Source organism: Canis lupus, chromosome 13 (assembly GCF_048164855.1).
Source record: "Canis lupus baileyi chromosome 13, mCanLup2.hap1, whole genome shotgun sequence".
In the NCBI taxonomy this organism is placed as follows: Eukaryota; Metazoa; Chordata; class Mammalia; order Carnivora; family Canidae; genus Canis; species Canis lupus.
Window position 1 is genome coordinate 55,159,351 of NC_132850.1, and position 18,614 is coordinate 55,177,964.

Sequence of the window (18,614 nt, forward strand, 5' to 3'; positions counted from 1 at the left end):
AAATAAAAGATCAAAAAAAAATTTTTTGGACCACCTGACCAGGTAATGAGATTTAGATCACTTCACTAAATAAGACACTGACTGACCCTAAAGTATGCGCAAGATGGCTGATGGAAAATGGATGTTGTAAATACCAACAACAACTATGTAACCAGCTACAGAAATGAGAACAAAGGAAGATGCATGCCCCTCTTTTACTTAGATGAGTATTTATTTGTATCTCTTTACCAATTTGTTCTCTCTCCTTGCCATTCCTATACTCTCTAATATAAGATGTGTGATTAGTGTTAAATTCGGTAATTCAGTATTACAGTTACACAGTACCAAATGGGGATTGTAACTAAAAAATAAGTAAAGCACCATCACTCAGAGTAAGAAAAATAATACATGGAACTACTGACAAACTGAAAAACTTAATAAGCCTATAATCAAGTCATACTTTGTAAAGAATTGTGAGGTTACTGACTGAAATCAAATAGATTAAAATCCAATTCAGGTTTTGAGATGGTACCACTGTCAAAAGAACCACTTGGCTGAACCAAGAGACTAACCATCCTCCATCCTGTCCAAGACTTAAAATGCCTTTGAGATGCCCCTACTTCGAAACTTTTATAAACAGGAGGCAGGTTAAAAGATCTCTGCATTCTTCCAAAATAGCATATTTTCCAATGTCTTCTCATCTGTGATTAAAAGAAATAATATCTTTCAGATGATGGAGTCAAAAGCCATAGAGAACCATGGATTTGGGAGTTAGTCCCAGGGAGCAGAACTGGAGTTTAACCAAGGAACGTTGCCCATCCTTAGGGTAGGGCTCTCATATTTTCAAAATGGGACTACAGAATTACTGTGTACTAGGGATGGCCCTGTGCCTCTGCTGTTGTTTCTGTAAAGGAGTCTTTATTGTGGTTTTCTATATTTGTTCAACCCTTGTTTTTATGAGTGTGTGTGAAGGGAAATAGAAAACTTGTCTTTATACTTAATGAGTCTACAGATAAAGAGGATCCACATAGAGAGAATGTTATGATTATCACTATATCCCAAAACTGGGACCTTTGAGTTGAGTTAACCTTTGGGAAGGGGTTGAGTATATTTTATGTGTGTGGGAAGTAAAGCCAATATGTTTAATTACGAGGGCAGCTGTAATAGATCGTATTAGTGTCAAAGTATCACCTCTCCTACTGGGCCTATCCTTACAGGATGTCAGGCTTAGCCAAGTAGCAGTATGGGGCCAAGAAATACTAATAAAAATGATGTGTATTATTTCTGGGAAGTTTTATAAAATGTCAAGTGGATCTGTCATTGCTCTTTCCATTGTGCCAAGACTATCCTAGATAGTGGCTATTCATCTAGCCTGGGTCCCTAAGTGGAGAGAAGTAGAGTAGAATGACAGGCAGTTGTTAGCCAATATGTAACAGCCATGAGAATCAAACCTATATTGGTGTCTGCCACTGAGATTCTCGTAGAGTTTATTACTACAATGTAACCTAGCAAAATCTAACCACCACACTGAAAAATTACTTAGAGATAATCAATTTCTATTATAACAGGGAGTAAAGCTAGTACTCATGGTGATAATCATTGAGCTTGAAAGCAGATATGCTATTTGTCCACTAATTTAACAAACATTTATTGGAAATACAACCATGTTCTGGAAACTGTGTTATTAGCACTGTTTTTGGTGCCCAGGAATGCATGTGATCAAGCTTTACTTATTGTGAAATGTTGAAAATTAATGATCTGGATCAAAAAGAAAAATAGTTTCCGAGGAATTATATACAAAAAATTACTGCTTACTTTTGGTCACCATATGCCAGTGTGAACCAACTATGAAAGTATGTAAAGTATTCAAGAACAGAATTAAAAATCTGTCATTAAATCTGGTAGTTACTGGGGAGAAACATTCAAGATAAGGAGTTTACAGAACATCTGACAGAGAATACAAGAGTTTTTTCTTCTAGTCTTTGAAATTCCATGGATCACATGAATATACTTGAGTTTAGTAAGTCCCAAGGAAACAGAGCCATGAATTTCCATCATCTAGCAAGCAGTTTGGCTGCAGGTAAACCCAATGGCATCTCTAATTCTTACACTAACAACCCTTTGAAAGAGGCAATAAGCAGAGAGGGCCCAAATGTGATGTAAGACACCTCACATGTGTAGAAATAATGACGGCAAATGCCTTAAGGAATGTGAGATAAGTGGACATCACAGCACAGATGCCAGTTATTTTATTAAATTTAGTGAATCCTGAAGAGGAATATGTATATGGCCCAAATTCCATGTACTTTTATTAGTTCATTTACCTAGGAAAGTGATTTAAATGGCTAAAATATAAACTTACATAAGGCAACAAACCAAAAAACTTTGATTTTGGAAAAAGAATTGTTAAGAAAATAGGATTTTATAATAGGGATGATACTAAGGAAATTGTAGACAAAACTACTAAGTAAGTTGCTGGGACTTCAATATAAACTGCAGAGACAAATTTTCTGTGTGGGTTGAGATAGAGAACTGAGGGATTCTAGAAGAGGGGAGCCAATCTAATTGACCTAGAAAAACACTTATGTTTTTCAGAACAAAGAACTCTCTGAGAGGAGTTTTACAAATTCCATTACTGTGAACAAAGTAGCATCTAGAAAAGAAATTCTCAAAAATTTTTTTAAAAAATTCGATAATTTATTCAATAATGTAGTTTGAGGAGTGTTTTTGAAGTTTTTTTTTTCTTTTTTCAACTTTTCATTTTAAACTAATTTTAGACTTAAAGAAAAGTTGCAGAAATTGGGAGTTGTCATATACCTCTTCCCCAGTTTCTCCTCAAGTGAACATCTTGCATTGTCATAGTCTAATTATGAAAACCAGGAAATTAGGGTCACCTGGATGGCTCAATGACTGAATATCTGCCTTCAACTCAGGTCATGATCCCAAGTTCCCTGGATGGAGTCCTGCCTCGGGCTCCCTGCATGGAGCCTGCTTCTCCCTGTCTGTGTCCTGGCCTTTCTCTGTGTATCTCTCATGAATAAATAAATAAAATCTTCAAAAAAACCATGAAATTAATACTGATATATTACCATCAACTAAAGTATGGAGCTTATTTTATGTTTATTTATTGTGAACCTATTTCCCCACTGATGTACTTCTTCTGCTCTAGAATTATGCTCTAGAATCATTTGCAGGATCTGAAATTTTGTTTTGCTGCTATTTGTCCTTCATGTCCCCCAGTCTGCAACAGTAACACACTTTTCCCTTTGTTTAGGGACCTTCACATTTTGAAGAATGAAGGTGAATTATTTTGTAGAATTTCCCTCCGTTTGGGTTTTTCTGATGCTTCCTCATGACAGAAGTTAATGTATATATTATTTGGTAAAACTAGAATAAACATGATACTATGTGCCTCTCAGGCCATCATGTAATAGAAGTCATAATGTTACTATTTCTCAGTACCGGTGATGTTAATTTTGCTGATTTGGCTAAAGTGTTGACTGCAGGGTTTCTCCTCTAAAAAGCTACTATTTCTTTTTCCTTGTAAACACTTTCTGGTGGCACCTGGGTGGCTCAGTGGTTGAGCAGCTGCCTTCGGCTCAGGGCATGATCCCAGGGTCCTGGGATCAAGTCCCACGTCAGGCACCCCATGAGGAACCTGCTTTCCCTCTGCCTTTGTCTCTGCCTCTCTCTCTGTGTCTCTCATGAATAAATAAATAAATAAAATCTTTTAAAAAAAAGACCTTCTGGAGAGATGTCTTTGGCACTATGTAAGGATACTGCTTCTCTTCAAATTTTTACCCTACACTTTTAGCATCAATAGACTGGTTTGCCACAGTCATTGTGGTGTTTATCTCTTGGTGATTTTCTATTTTCTTCTCTCCTCCTGCATTTATTAATTGAAATTCTTCTGTAAGGAAAAAATATTTCTTGTCCTCTATATAATTATTCAATTAGTTGCTCATGTCAAAATAAACTCTTGGATATTTATTTTATTATGTGGGTTAAAAACCAATATAATTATCTTTTTTTTCTTCTCAAATTATTTCAGTTTTGGCCCTTCAAACTCCTTCCAAAAGGCTCCTACATTTGTTTTAAACAAGCTCACATCTTTCATTAAGTACTCCCAAGCTCTAGGTTGTAGGTGTGTTCACTGCTTGTGTGTGTCATTACTTATGGTGCTTTTGGCCACAACCAATAGAGGTAGGAATATATGTGTACACTAACATCTGTATTTCTAGATCTAGCTATTTGTATAACTGTTAAAACAATGAGTTTATACTGATATCTGATTCCAGTCGAACACCTCAGTGTTTATTTAGCTTTTCCCCTTTCCTTATATTTAATATCTTTTTCCAAAGATGAGAATTCCAGCTCTCATTGCATGCAATCAATATATTTCCTTTTCATCTTTTTCTTTTAGTTCTAGTACACATGTTACATCATTACATAGTTTTGAAATTGTTAACCTATACCCTATAAAAAACACATTTACTAATTAGATAGGAGCGTTTGTGTAGTGCTCTTTTTTGCCTTTTTTGCCTTATGGTAAGCAATCAAAGTTACAATTATAAGTTATCAGGTTAGCTGTTTTTTTCTGTACTATTTCAATATGATTATGTTATTCATTTGTAATTCAGTTTGGTTCATTTGTACATGTTTCCATGTCACATAAGTTTTCCCCACATAGTTTTTTGGGCTAAGTTTTGAGGAGATGAGATATCTATGAAGCATTACTGTACATCTAAGAATCAGAAATATACAAAAAGATACATTCAGGGTAGAGTTACTCTGTCCTTATCCCTGCTCACACTCCCTTCTCCTTTACAACCACTAGTCATCCACTTTCTAGAAATAAACCATGTCTTTACTTTTTGGTAAAAAAGTATTATTTTTAGGTTTATTTCACACAAATGAGCAAGTATGTATATATTTTCTCATATCCCCACATTTCTTATATGAAAGATAGTACACTATAGTTTCTTTTCTAATTTGCTTTTCTCATTTAAGAATATATCCTACAAATCACTCCATATCAATTCATACAAATCTTCTTTATTCTTTTGTGCATAGTCCTCCATTGTTTAGATGGACCATATTTTATCTAATCTCTTTCCTGTATATAAGTATTAGTTGTTTCCAATAGTTTGAAATTACAAATAATGGTGTAACGAATAACATTGTACACAAATGTACAATGTTACAAAAATTACTGGGGGTGTATCTTTAGTGTATGTTTTTAAATGTTTCTGGATTGAAGAGTAAGTGTGTAGGTAGTTTTGTTATGTATTACCAGATTTTGTCAAAAATATATTTTACTAATTTTCTTTCCCATTAGCAAAATATGAGTTTGTTTCCCCACAGCCTCACTGACAAAATTTCAATATTACATAGTTAATTTTTGTACATTAGATACATGATAAGTAGGATCTTGGCATTTTTAAACTATTATTTCTCTAATTATGATTGAATATTTTAAGAATATTTTTTTTCTATTTTTTGTGATTCTTTTAATTATTTCTTTTTTTTTTTTTTTCTCAGTTTCTATCAGGGTTTTGGTCCTTTGTCTCTTTACTTTAAAAAGGACACTTTCCCTTGGTCGGTTTTAAATGTTGCAATTTTTCTCTACAAGTTAAGTCAGTTATATTTTTAAAGACTGTTTTTTTTTCAACCATTTTTATTTTATGCTGTCAAATGCAACAGTCTTTTCAATTAATGCCTTTGGATTTTATATCACACTCACTATGCCTTCTCTATGCAGAAACTAAAGAGAAATTCATGAATGTTTCTTTTTAGTAGATCCATGGCTTCATTCTTTAGATTTAGATACCTAATCCATCCGTAGTAGTCTCTTATATGATATGAGACAAATTTAATTTTAACTTTTTCCATATGGCTACCTGGTTGTCTTATCACTATTTATTAACGAGTCAATCTTTACCCTGGTAAACTGATTTGCCGGTTTATCATATATTAAATTTCTATATGTATTTGTGTCTAGTTTGGGACTTTCTATTTTATCTATTCTATCTATTCATCTGTATTTAGTTTTAATTTTTTTTCCTCATACTGATCTTGCATATTTCTTGTGAAATTCATGTCTTTATATTTAGTCTTCTTTGTTGCCATCTTAAATGTATATATGAAGACTGATGACTTTATATGATAATTTTATATCCTGGTCAACTCACTCAATTCATTAATAGTTGAATTAGTTTTAGTATCGATTCTCTGGTGTTTCTGTTTATTATATCATATTAACTGAACATAGAGATAATTTTACTCCTTAAATTGCCCGTTTTTACATCTCTAACTGATTTCTCTTATTTAATTGTCCTGGCTAAGAATATTTCTACTACATTGCCAAATCATAGAGATATTTAGTAGAGAAATATAATCATATTAAGGGAATATCTCTCCAGTCCCATTTTCTTTACCGTTTTCATCATGAATGTATATTGAATCTGTCTAGAACTTTCTCAGTATTTAAGGAGATAATCATGTGATATTGAATTCAGCTAAGATGAAGGAGGCAATGAATGTAGATTAGTGAAAAGACAGGTTATAGAGGAAAATGGAGGGAAGATTGACAAATAGAAAGTCTGATAGAAACCAGTAAACCTGTGCATTATGTAAGTATGAAATGGTTTGTATCAGCACAAAGGACCCATTCTTAATACAGATAAATCTATGTTTTTTTTAAATGAGGATTATTTTTCTTCTGTGAATTTCTGTAAGCATAATGAAACAATATTTTATGATGAACTAAGAACCAGTGAAGCAGAGACATTTTTATTCCTCCTGTTGCCATAGAAACAATGAATACTTAGGAATACTTAGGAACAATTACACATGATAACCAACCTGTCATATAGTTTGTGTGACATTTTAGAAAACTCACAGATGCTATAGATTCTTAACTTTCTAAAATAATATCCTACATATTGTATTATTACAAAAAGAGATGATAAATATGTTGATGTTCAGATAATTCAAGATCTATCTTAGTTTTATCTATCAAAATCTATTAATATAATTAAATGTTAGAATAAAATGGAATTTGGTTTTAAGTACTACCTTAGGTTTTAGGAAGTTTTCATTTTTGTTTAACATGTTTGATAATCTCATTTCTTATTAATCAAACACTTCATAATCAAGGAGAAGCATCTTAGTCTACTTTTGAGCATGTTCCTTCTAGCTTCAGGATTAAATTTTAATTTCTGCTAAATTTGTCCAAAAACCTCTTTCAAAATAGAAATATATATACTTTCAAGAATTCTAATCTAGATATGACTTTTAATAATCCAAAAATAAAGATGTAAAATAACTAAGAACTAGCTCTCATTAAACTAAAATGTCTATGTTTATCTAATACTTAGTCTTGGGAGTTAAATAGTATCTTATGATAAAATCATTATTCCAGTTTAATAGATTCTGTGACATGTCATGTATGCTGTTGGATTATAAAAAATATAAGTTCTGAAAAGTTTCTAATAGAATGCCTCAATATAGGAAACTAGAATACAAATACAAAGTAAATTTTTCAAATAGGCTGGTTTAGACCTTCAGTAATAAATCAGTTAATAGTAGTGAAGTCATGAAATATTTAAAATACACACAGGTATTGGTTAATAAGCAGGTAGACTGTAAAATGTAGAATCAAAAATGTGAAATGAAAGATCCCTTTAAAGGCCAGCCTTCAGATACTATAATTTTGTTTCTCCAAGAGTCATAAATATTAACAACCTTGGAAATAGTATTCAGGACTATTAAAAATAATACAATAACAACCAAAAGAATAAAATGTTACTTTCCTTACCAAATAATAGTGGCATAAATTAGCTTATTTTTTTTAATTTGCTAAAATTTTGATTAAAATATGAAAGAATTATAATATCAATGACAAATCACAGACTTCAAATACTTTTCTCTTTTTTTCTTAAAGATTTTATTTATTTGAGTGAGAGACAGAGCACAAGCAGAGGGCGCAGGAGACAAAGGCAGAGAGAGAAGTAGGCTCCCCACAGAGCAGGAAGCACAATGTGGGGCTCAATCAATCCTAGGACCCTGAGATCACAATCAAACCTAAGGCAGACTTAGGTTCTAACTGAGTGCCCCTTGAATAATTTTCTATTATCTCCAACATTTTCTACTTTTGAGAACTGTAATTTCAAATTTTAACTTCAACTCTTGGTATTATTATTATTATGTCACCAGGTCAAGATGCTGATAAATGACTAATGCCTTCTGCTGCACATGAAAAGTAATATAATGCAATGACATATCAAAGTAATTTTTTATTCCAAGCTAGAAATTTACAGTAAAAATTAAAGTTAACAATACATTAAAATGTCCAGTTCATTAGAATATATCACAGCCTCCAAATTATCTTTCAATAAAAATATTTCATAAAAAGTACTATTACTAACCTTGTATCTTTATCTGAAATTTTAATAAAAACAAGAAGAGGAAAGACAGGAGGGAAGAAAGGAAAGGAGAAGGAAGAGAAGAGATAGAGAGGAAGGAAAAGGAGAGACAGAAGGAAGGAAGGAAGGAAGGAAGGAAGGAAGGAAGGAAGGAAGGAAGGAAGAAAGGAATCTAAAGAAAGGAAGAAAATAATGAAAAAAGAAAGAAAGAAAGAAAGAAAGAAAGAAAGAAAGAAAGAAAGAAGAAAGAAAGAAAGAAAGAAAGAAAGAAAGAAAGAAAGAAAGAAAAGAAAAGAAAAGAAAAGGAAGAAGGAAAGAAAGAAAAGAAAGAAGGAAAGAAAGAAAGAAAGAAAGAAAGAAAGAAAGAAAGAAAGAAAGAAAGAAGAAAGAAAGAAAGAAAGAAAGAAAGAAAGAAAGAAAGAAAGAAAGAAAAAGAGAAATTGTGTACTTTGACCACAAATAACTAGACCAGATGTCAGCCAGAAGTTGCTGTATCTTCAAATAAACCTAAACGTTTGGATCACTTTCACAGCTGATGCAGGGGAAATTCCAGGAAACAGGCATACATCCAAAAGAGTGCTTCCCTCTACATCACACCTCATATAACATTTCAGATATCCCAAACATGGAACTATGGTAGTGGCTAACAATGCTAGAATACTTGGGTAGGAACATTTTTCATCATGATTACCATTTTTTTAAGTAGATCATTCTAAGGTAGATTATTTAGATTAGTATTTCTACTTTCTTCTTTCTTTAACATATTCCCATGGGGAAATTAAAAAAACAATGATTCTGGTAATATGTTCACAAATACCTCTATCAGGATGTAGTTACTCTATAATTTTAAATTTTCCAAAATAAATTATGGGAGAGAAATTTCCCCATGTCATTTCTGGCACAATAATGCATGGGAAATAATTCTGAACCTGTGACAACAGAATTTAAATCTGTGATTAATTTTGTTAATTTAAATAAGTAATAGGTAAACATAAAGTTAAGAATATTTCCATTCTTTTTTTTTTTTTCCCCAGACATTTCAGTAAGTCTTCCTCTTTGGGTATCCTAAAAGAAGAAATTCAGATATTTGCTCATTTTTTTACTCAGAACAAACTTAGTTGGGAAATGTAAAATGTGTCTTAGCATTACAAGCCAATTTGGTCACTAATTCCTCTTGAAGAGAGGGTAGGTAGTAGTGATTAAGAATGTGAGCACTGGAATGAGGATGTCTTAACTACTAGCTTAACTCTGCTTGACTCTTAATGAAGTTCATCAAGCATCTATTTGAATAGTTTCTCTATTTCTATGAGTGGATTATTGGTGCCCAAGGACTACAATGGGTGTAAGATCTGGAATCAGACTGTCCAGCTCTACACTGACCAGTTGTGTAACTTTGAGCAGTCTATGTCTTACATCCTTCATTAGTTAAGAAAGAAAGAAAGAAGAAGAAAGGAAGAAAGAAAGAAAGGAAGAAAGAAAGAAAGAAAGAAAGAAAGAAAGAAAGAAAGAAAGAAAGAAAGAAAGAAAGAAAGAAAAATGTGTTTTATGTATGTACCTACCTTATAGGACTATTATGAAGACTGAATGAGATAATGTATGTAAATTTAGCACAGTACCTGGCACACTACAGGTATTTGCAACAAATAATTAATTTTATTACTGTTTGTCAAACTGACAATGAAAGATAGCTTTAATAGAAAGCCATGTTAAGCTGTTGAAGTACTTTATGTAAGGCTGAAATTTAAAACTGCTCAAGAGAAGCTCTAAAAGCTCTGGAAAACTCACAAAATAAAGAACTATCTTTAAGATCCAGCCTATTTTGATTGAATTATTATTCCCTTTGAAAGCCGCTAATATCCACCAATGTCTTTGCAAATGTAGAGTAGCAATGGACAATAGTATATGGGCATCTGGCATTGCTCACCAACATTCTCTAAGGTGGAAAACATTATGAAAAACTGAACTGCTACAATAGGTACCTGCTCTGTTACGTGCTTACATCCTTTCTCATCACCACACCTGTATGGCTCTAACTCTATGGAATGGAAAGTTGTTGCCACCAGCATGAACCTTGAGCAGGGTTTTATGTTGCCACCTGACAGCTCCTGGAAATTCATGGGTGAAACTTGCCTTGAGTGAGAGCTTATATGGTCTTATTAGGATTCTTTCTTTCTTTCTTTCTTTCTTTGTTTCTTTCTTCTTTCTTTCTTTCTTTCTTTCTTTCTTTCTTTCTTTCTTTCTTTCTTTCTTCCTTCCTTCCTTCCTTCCTTCCTTCCTTCCTTCCTTCCTTCCTTCTTTCTTTCTTTCTTTCTTTCTTTCTTTCTTTCTTTCTTTCTTTCTTTCTTTTTTTTTCTTAAGATTTTATTTATTTATTCATGAGAGACACAGAGAGAGAGGCAGAGACACAGGCAGAGAGAGAAGCAGGCTCTCGGCAGGGAGGCAGATGTGGGACTTGATCCCCAGTCTCCAGGATCAGGCCTGGAGCCTAACGCAGACACTCAACTGCTGAGCCACCCAGGTGTCCCGAGGATTCTGTTTCTTTACGGATGGTCAAAACAAATTCTGTCTTTGTAAGCTATTCATTGTGTCTGCTCCCCTTTGTCTACTGATTTGGTTGTTTTTCTATTATATATGTGAATGATGCATATATTTTAAGAAGGTATGTTTTTGTGTATTTGATACATGTTTTTTCAAATCCTTTTTCATGCCTTCTAATTATTTTTTGTTTTCAACCTCTCATTTTAATATATTCCTCATGTTTATTATGATAATTAAAAGAAATAATATATATTATAAATGTAGGAATTATCACATAGAGAGAACTGAGTGTCATGTAGGTTGTAATTTTTACAAGAAAAATGAATATACTTGAATATATTAAAATTGCTAACTTATATGTAATTATCAAGTATTTTTATTTGACTAGTGATTATTTGATTATTAGGAATTCTTTGTATATTTAAAAATAGAGGCACATTTATATGCATACGTATTTATGTAGTTAAAGACATAAATTTGGTATATACAAATCTATGTGTGTATATAAATATTCAAGTTCTCATGTACAGATATATTTTTCATTTTTATATTAGTAATTTTTCACATACTTTTAAAAAAAATTTAAGAGATTTACTTATTTATTTTAGAGAGGTAGAGGGAGAGAGACCATGAGCAGGGGGAGGGGCTGAGGGAGAAAGAGAGAAAATCCACAAGCTGACTTCCCACTGAGTGTAGAGTCCAACACAGGGCTTTATTCCAAGATCCTAAAGGCATGACCTATAGCTGAAATCAGGAGTGAACCACTTAACTGACTGAGCCACTTAACTGAGCCGCTTAGGCACCCTGATTTTTCACATACTTTCTATTGAAGAATAGGAATTTAGGAGTAAAATTTAATATCATGTGTATTTAATCAAGAACCAATATCATATCTATTAAATCAAATTATCCAAATTTGGATACTTTGTTCGTGCTAAATGTTCATATTTAAGTAAAAATGTCTATTAACAGATCATTTCTTCAAAGCAATTATTTCCAACAATAAGTTGTTTTAACCCAAACATGTTCAATATAAATGGAGAAATGTAAGAAAGTAATATATGAAGTTTTAGAAACAGAAGCCCATTGACATTTAATACCATTGCAAAACATTTAAATCCATTATTTAAAGTACTCAAATGTTTTCAGGACTTTAGTATATTTAGACAATGAAGGTAAGAATTTTCCCATTGTAACAAGACAATATTATCCCTGTTAAATCATAATAATATATAATTCTGTAAATACCACTAATGAATCAAATATATCAGACAAATAATTTTAATTAATGCATATACAAAAGCCAGCAACGTTATATACCAACAACCTTAAAAATTCATGTATCTGGTCACTTTCATATTGGATTATTAAACCACTACCTATCACATAATGTTTAAGAAGCCAAGTAATATCAATAATTGATTATAACTTTTAAATTACTCTGCTTTTAAAATTATCCATAGAATGGAGGTCAAGTTTAAATTGCTCTTATCTGTCACTAGGTGTTGAGGGATGCAAAATCTCCATTATATGTAAATTGAACCTAATGGGGCTAGAAGTAAACCTTTGGGTTCTGTTATATTATATCTTGTGCAGGTAGAAATACAATTGAACTACTTCAAAAAAATCTTAATTTCCTTTAGAGGATGAAATAGAAAACATTTCAAATTTTTTCTGGACATTTCAAAGGGTATTTAAGTATATATTCTCCCTTGAATATTTTTTTCTTTATTTTTTTAAATAGTTTTAGGTTTAAAATAAAATTGGGAAGGAAGTACAGAGATTTCTGTACAGTCTCTCCCCCACACATTCAGAGCTTCCCTGATAGATCATCCCCACTCACAAGAATGGTGCATTTTAACCAACAATGAACCTACACTAACACGTCATAATCATCCAAAGTCCATGGCTTACCTTAAAGTTCACTCTTAATATATATTCAATGGGTTCGGAAAGATATATAATGACATTTTTCCATCATTGCAATCACTGCCGTAAAAATTCTCTCTGCCCTGCTTATTCATCTCTCCCCCAAACACACACCTTGGGCAACCACTAATTTTTTTGTTTCCATAATGTCACCTTTTCCAAAATGTCACATAGTTGGAATCATACAGCATGTAGCCATGACAGATTGGCTTTTTTCACTTAGTAATATACACTTAAGGTTCTCCATGTCTTTTATGCCTTGATAGCTCATTTCTTTTTAGCACTCAGTAATATCCCACTGTTGGAATGCACCAGCTTATTTATTCAGTCATCTGCATTTTGGTTGCTTTCAAATTTTGTAAATTACAGATAAAAATGCTATAAACATCCATGTGCAGATATTTTTATGGACAAAATTTTCAACTTCTCTGGGTAAATACCAAGGAGCAAGATTACAGGGTCATATAGTAAGTTCAAACAAGAAATCATCACACTGTTTTCCAAGGTGGCTATATTATTAGCATCCCCACCAGTAATTTATGAGAATTCTTGATGCTCCACATCCTCGCCAGTGTTGTCAGTGTTCTGGATTTTGGCCATTCAAATAGATGTGTAATAGTATCTCAGTGTTTTTTTTTTTTTTCTTTAATTTGCAATTCCCTAATAACACATGATATGAAGCATTTTTCCAGATACTTACTTGCCATTACTACTTTTTGTTGTTGTTGTTGCTAAAGTGTCTGTTAAAGTCTTAGGCCATTTTTTAATTGGAATACTTGCTTTCTTATTGTGAGTTTTAAGTGCTTTTCATATATTTTGGGCAATAATTCTTTATTGTATGTGTCTTTTGCAAATATTTTTTTTCCCAGTCTGTGGTTTGTCTTCTCATTCTCTTGACATTGTCTTTAGCAGATCAGAGGTTTTGATTTAAATAAGTCAAGCTTATCTACTATTTTTTTCATGAACTGTGCCCTTGTTATTGTCTACAAAAAGTCATTACCATACCCAATGTCATTTAAGTTCTCTCCTGTGTTATATTTTGGTAGCCTTATAGTTTTGCATTTCATATTTCAGTGTGTGATACGTTTTGATTTAACATTTGTGAAGGATGCATGGTATGCAGGTAGATTATTATTATTATTTTGCATCTGGATGTCCAGTTTCTCCAGTACCACTATTAAGAAAACTGTCTTTGTTCTATTTTACGACCCTTGCTCCTTTGTCAAAGATTAGTTGACTACATGTACATGGATATACTTCTGGGCTCCCTGTTGTGTTCCATTCACCTTTTTATCTGTTTTTTTTTTTTTTTTCAACAGTACAGTACTGTTTTGATTACTGTGGCTTTATAGTAAATTTTGAGGTCAACTAACATCAGTTCTCCAAGTTTGTTCTTATCTTTCAATATTGTATTGACTCTTCTGGGTCTGAATATTTTTCATAATAATTTCTCACTGCCACTATCTTCCCTGTAAAGTTCTTCACATTTTAAAGTCCTCATTTTCCTTATTCACTTTCAGGTAAAAGAATAATTGATTTTTAAATATTCTACAGAATCTACCCACGATTCACATTCTAGTTATAAATTAAAATCCATTCTGACAAATAGCTCTGCAAGATCTCATTTCTCCTTGATTTATTTTGAAATGTAGGAGGTTTAATTTATCGACATATTCTACAACACTTTAAGGCTATAATTGTTAACTTTTCATAAGTTAGTGTTCTTTTAAAAACTAAACTTTAAGATACCGCAAAAAAGTATACATGTTGACTAATGTCATGAGAAGAAGCATAATAAAGAGTTTACAAAACTGAGACATAAGAATTGTTCCTTACTGTATAACAGTTTCTGGCTGGTATTAGTTTCACATACTAAGTAGCACATGACTGAAGTATGTAAGTACAAACATCATTTATAAGACTATATTACTTTCCAGGGCCCCTGTATTTCAGTCGGTTAAAAGTCCAACCCTTGATTTCAGCTCAGGTCTTGATCTTGGGTCCTGGGATTGAGCCCCCGTGATGGGCTCTGCACTCAGCATGGAGTCTGCTTGTCCCTCTCCCACTGTTCTCCCTATGTTTTCTCTCTCTCTCAACTAAATAATTAAATTTTTACACACAAAAAAGGTCTATATTAGTTTCCTGTTGCTTCAGTAACAAATTACCACAAGCCTAGTGGCTTGAAACAACACAAGGAAGTCCAAAATGCGTCTCACTGAGCTAAAATCAAGGTATTGGCAGGATTGTGCTCCTTGTGAGACTTCAAAGAAACTTTACCTCATTGCCTTTTCCCAGCTTCTAAAGGCCCTCCATACTCCTTGGCTCAGGTCCCTTCCTTCATCTTCAAAGCACTTCACTCCAAGCTTTGCCTCTGTCATCCCATCATCTGTCTCTGATTTTGACACCCTTGCCTTCCTTATATCAGGAATCATGATTACAATGGGCACACCGGATAACCCAGAATGATCTCCCCTTCTCAAAATCCTTAACTTAGTCACAAATGTAAACTCTTTTTTTTTTTTTGTCAAGATAAGGCAATATATTCATAAGTTTTGGGAATTCCTATCTTTTTTTGTCTTCACAGTGACCATGGGATATATGTACTTGGAGCTAAAAAAATAAAATCTAGGGAGATTGTTGCACTTTGAAGTTCTTAGTCTGTATGGTCAATCATTAAAGTTATCTTGATGGAGACATAGGGTGAGAAATAGGGGGAATTTCAGCTTCTAAGGTCTGGCAGAGGAGGAAGATCTGATGGAAGACACAGTCAAAAGACTAGAATAGCATGATCTCAAAAGTCAACCAGATTTCTGGTTTTCCAACAGCCCCACGTGAGACACTGGGCAAGGTACTTAACCTTTCCAGTCATGAATTTCCTCATTCACGTCTTCTCCACAGAGCTGTTGTGAAGAATTCAATGGTATAATGCTGTAGAGCCTTTAGCTCAGTTCCTCAGTGCCTGCTGTCATGGTCATGATCATCGTCACCATCTCCACGGTCATCCTTAGGGTTAAAGTAGGATGCAGTCTTGGAAGTGTGGTTGCAGCACTCAGATCTCTGGCTTTCTTGTGAGGGGAAGAAATTTTCTTTTGCTGCCCAGGCCCTTTGCCCCTGTGTCCTTCCTTAGATTATGGGAACTTCTTGTGGGGGAATGATCGGGTATCCTGATTCCAGCTCAGCACCGTATTTATCAGTGACGAAGAATAGGAGAAAACTTCTTGCAATATGTACAAACTCAAAGCTACTTAAATAGCCATGTGGCCAAGTCAAGACTGCTGTGTACACAATAATATAAGGACAAGAGATCTGCTCGATATAATTTTTAAACTTTATCTTCCTGTACTTTGCACATGAGTTTCTGCTCCAAAAATAATGAGATACAGGGAATGTCCAGCACCAAATAAAAAGATTATGAAGACCACAGAGATGTATTTACCTTCCCTTTTATATGTAACTAATCCATTCAATTGTATACTTTTTTTTTTTTTTTCAATTGTATACTTTGAAAGGGGTAAACTGCCTAAAACAATTTATGTCAAAACCAATTTGGATGAAACAACATAAAAACAGAGGCAGGGATCCCTGGGTGGCGCAGCGGTTTGGCGCCTGCCTTTGGCCCAGGGCGCGATCCTGGAGACCCGGGATCGAATCCCACGTCGGGCTCCTGGTGCATGGAGCCTGCTTCTCCCTTTGCCTATGTCTCTGAGCCTCTCTCTCTCTGTGTGTGACTATCAAAAAAAAAAAAAAAAAAAGGTTGTCTTTAAAAAAAAAAAAAAAAAAACAGAGGCAAATTTTTTCTTTAAAGGTCAGAATGTTTCTGTATTCCTATTCATAAGTATCCTTGATTTGTTGCTAAAAAAACAAAAATTGATAAATGTAGTGATGTAAGATGGATGTATCTTTCTTATGCAAGAAAGATAACAGCAAAGAGGTCAACAAATCAAAGCCCTTGACTCTGAATCAACAGAGGCAAGTTAGCATACATATATACACTTCAATTTTATGAAAAATTATGAAAAAAAATTGTGCTTTCTACTTTAATTGGATTTTTAAATTAACCAATGACTTTTCTAGCCTGATGTTGTCAAATAATTTGGTCTCTAGAACTCATTACTGGCAAAACTGTAGTGAGGCAGGCAGGCTCATATACGAGTGAGAGAGTATAAACTGAGGAAAGATTTGTAGAAAACAAATTAACCTTTAAAATGTTAGTACATTTTAAACACTTCTAGGAATCTCTCCTAAGGAAATAATTCATTAAAATTTTGGGGAAAATCTTTATGTAATAATGTTTAAAATTAATATTTTATATATAAAAAGTACTGGAATAAATGATGATGGTGGAGGTCACACACACACACACACACACACAATTATACAGCCACATGACAAAATTTTATGCACCTGTTGAATGTGTAATGGCATAGAAAAAACTGTCTCAAACAATGTTAAAATGATAGAATAGATCACAACTCTGTCTGTACAAAATTATTTCAATAGTGCTTGCTTCTCATATGTCTGGGTGGCTCAGTCAGGTCAAACTCTTGGTTTCAGCTCAGGTCATGATCTCAGGGTCATAAGATCAAGCCCCACGTTGGGCTCTGTGCTCAGAGAGAGATTCTCTCTCCCTCTCCCTCCCTGTCAGCCCCTCCTGTTGTTCATGCTCTCTCTCTCTCAAATAAATAAATAAAATCTTTAATAGTGCTCACTTTAGCAACACATAGTAAAATTGGAACAATACAAAGGAGATTAGCATAAACTCTGTGCAAGAATGATGTCCAAATTCATGAAGCATTCCAATTAAAAAAAAAAAAAAAAAGGAAAGAAAATTATTTCAACAAACATAAGAATAAATAGGAAAACCTGCATCAAAATGTAGTATTGGATATCTGATTATTTTCTCCTACTTCTCTTCATAAGCTTTTTGTCTTTTGCAACTTTTATATGTATATATCTTTGAATTAGAAAAGAATTAAAATTTAAAAATTGTTTCATAATAAAAAACTGAAAAACATTTATATCTTTATTGAAATGAATAATTAGATATTTTTCTTTTTCTTTTTTCTTTTGAGACAGAGAACATAACACACAAGGAGAGAAGGGACAGAGTGTGGGAGAGAGAAAATCTTAAGCATACTCCACGCCTAGTGTGGAGCCCAAAGCAGGCCTCTATCTCAGGATCCTGAGGTCATAACCTGAGCTGAAATCAAGAGTCAGAAAATTAACCAGCTGAGCCACCCAGCTGCCTCTAATTAGCTATTTCTCTAAATTATAATTTTACATTGAGAAGTTTGGGAGGGAGGCAGAGTTTCTGAAAAGTTATTCTGATTCTCTGTGGGACCTTGTCTTTATAAGCACAGTTAACATGTTCTAGAACAAAAAGAATGTATGTCAAAATATTGTGCCAAGGACAAGTAGTAAAAGTTAAGAACAGAAAAGTAGAATTAAGAGATATTCTAAGAGTTATACTTTCAATAATGAATACCTCAGTGTTCTCTTTTGTAAGATTAGAGATTTTGACTGATTGACCTCTGTGTTCTTTCAGTACCAACAGATTATGCTTTTATAATTTTCCCTCCAAAAATAATAATTAGTATCCAAATTTACCTTTGCACAAATATATCTCCCTTGATTTATTGCTGGGGAGGATGTAAAATTTATATATATATATATATATATATATATATATATATATATATATATTATATATAAAGTATATATATGTAAAATGATCTAATGAAC

The 18,614-nt window shown here is 33.2% G+C and overlaps 1 non-coding gene across 1 annotated transcript; it reads left to right on the forward strand.

The window, feature by feature from the left end:
* The first annotated feature begins 17,573 nt into the window (after positions 1-17,573).
* On the forward strand, positions 17,574-17,678 carry LOC140603247 (U6 spliceosomal RNA). The gene has a single exon (XR_012006265.1). It is a non-coding gene; the product is annotated as a U6 spliceosomal RNA (small nuclear RNA).
* The last annotated feature ends 936 nt before the right edge of the window (positions 17,679-18,614 follow it).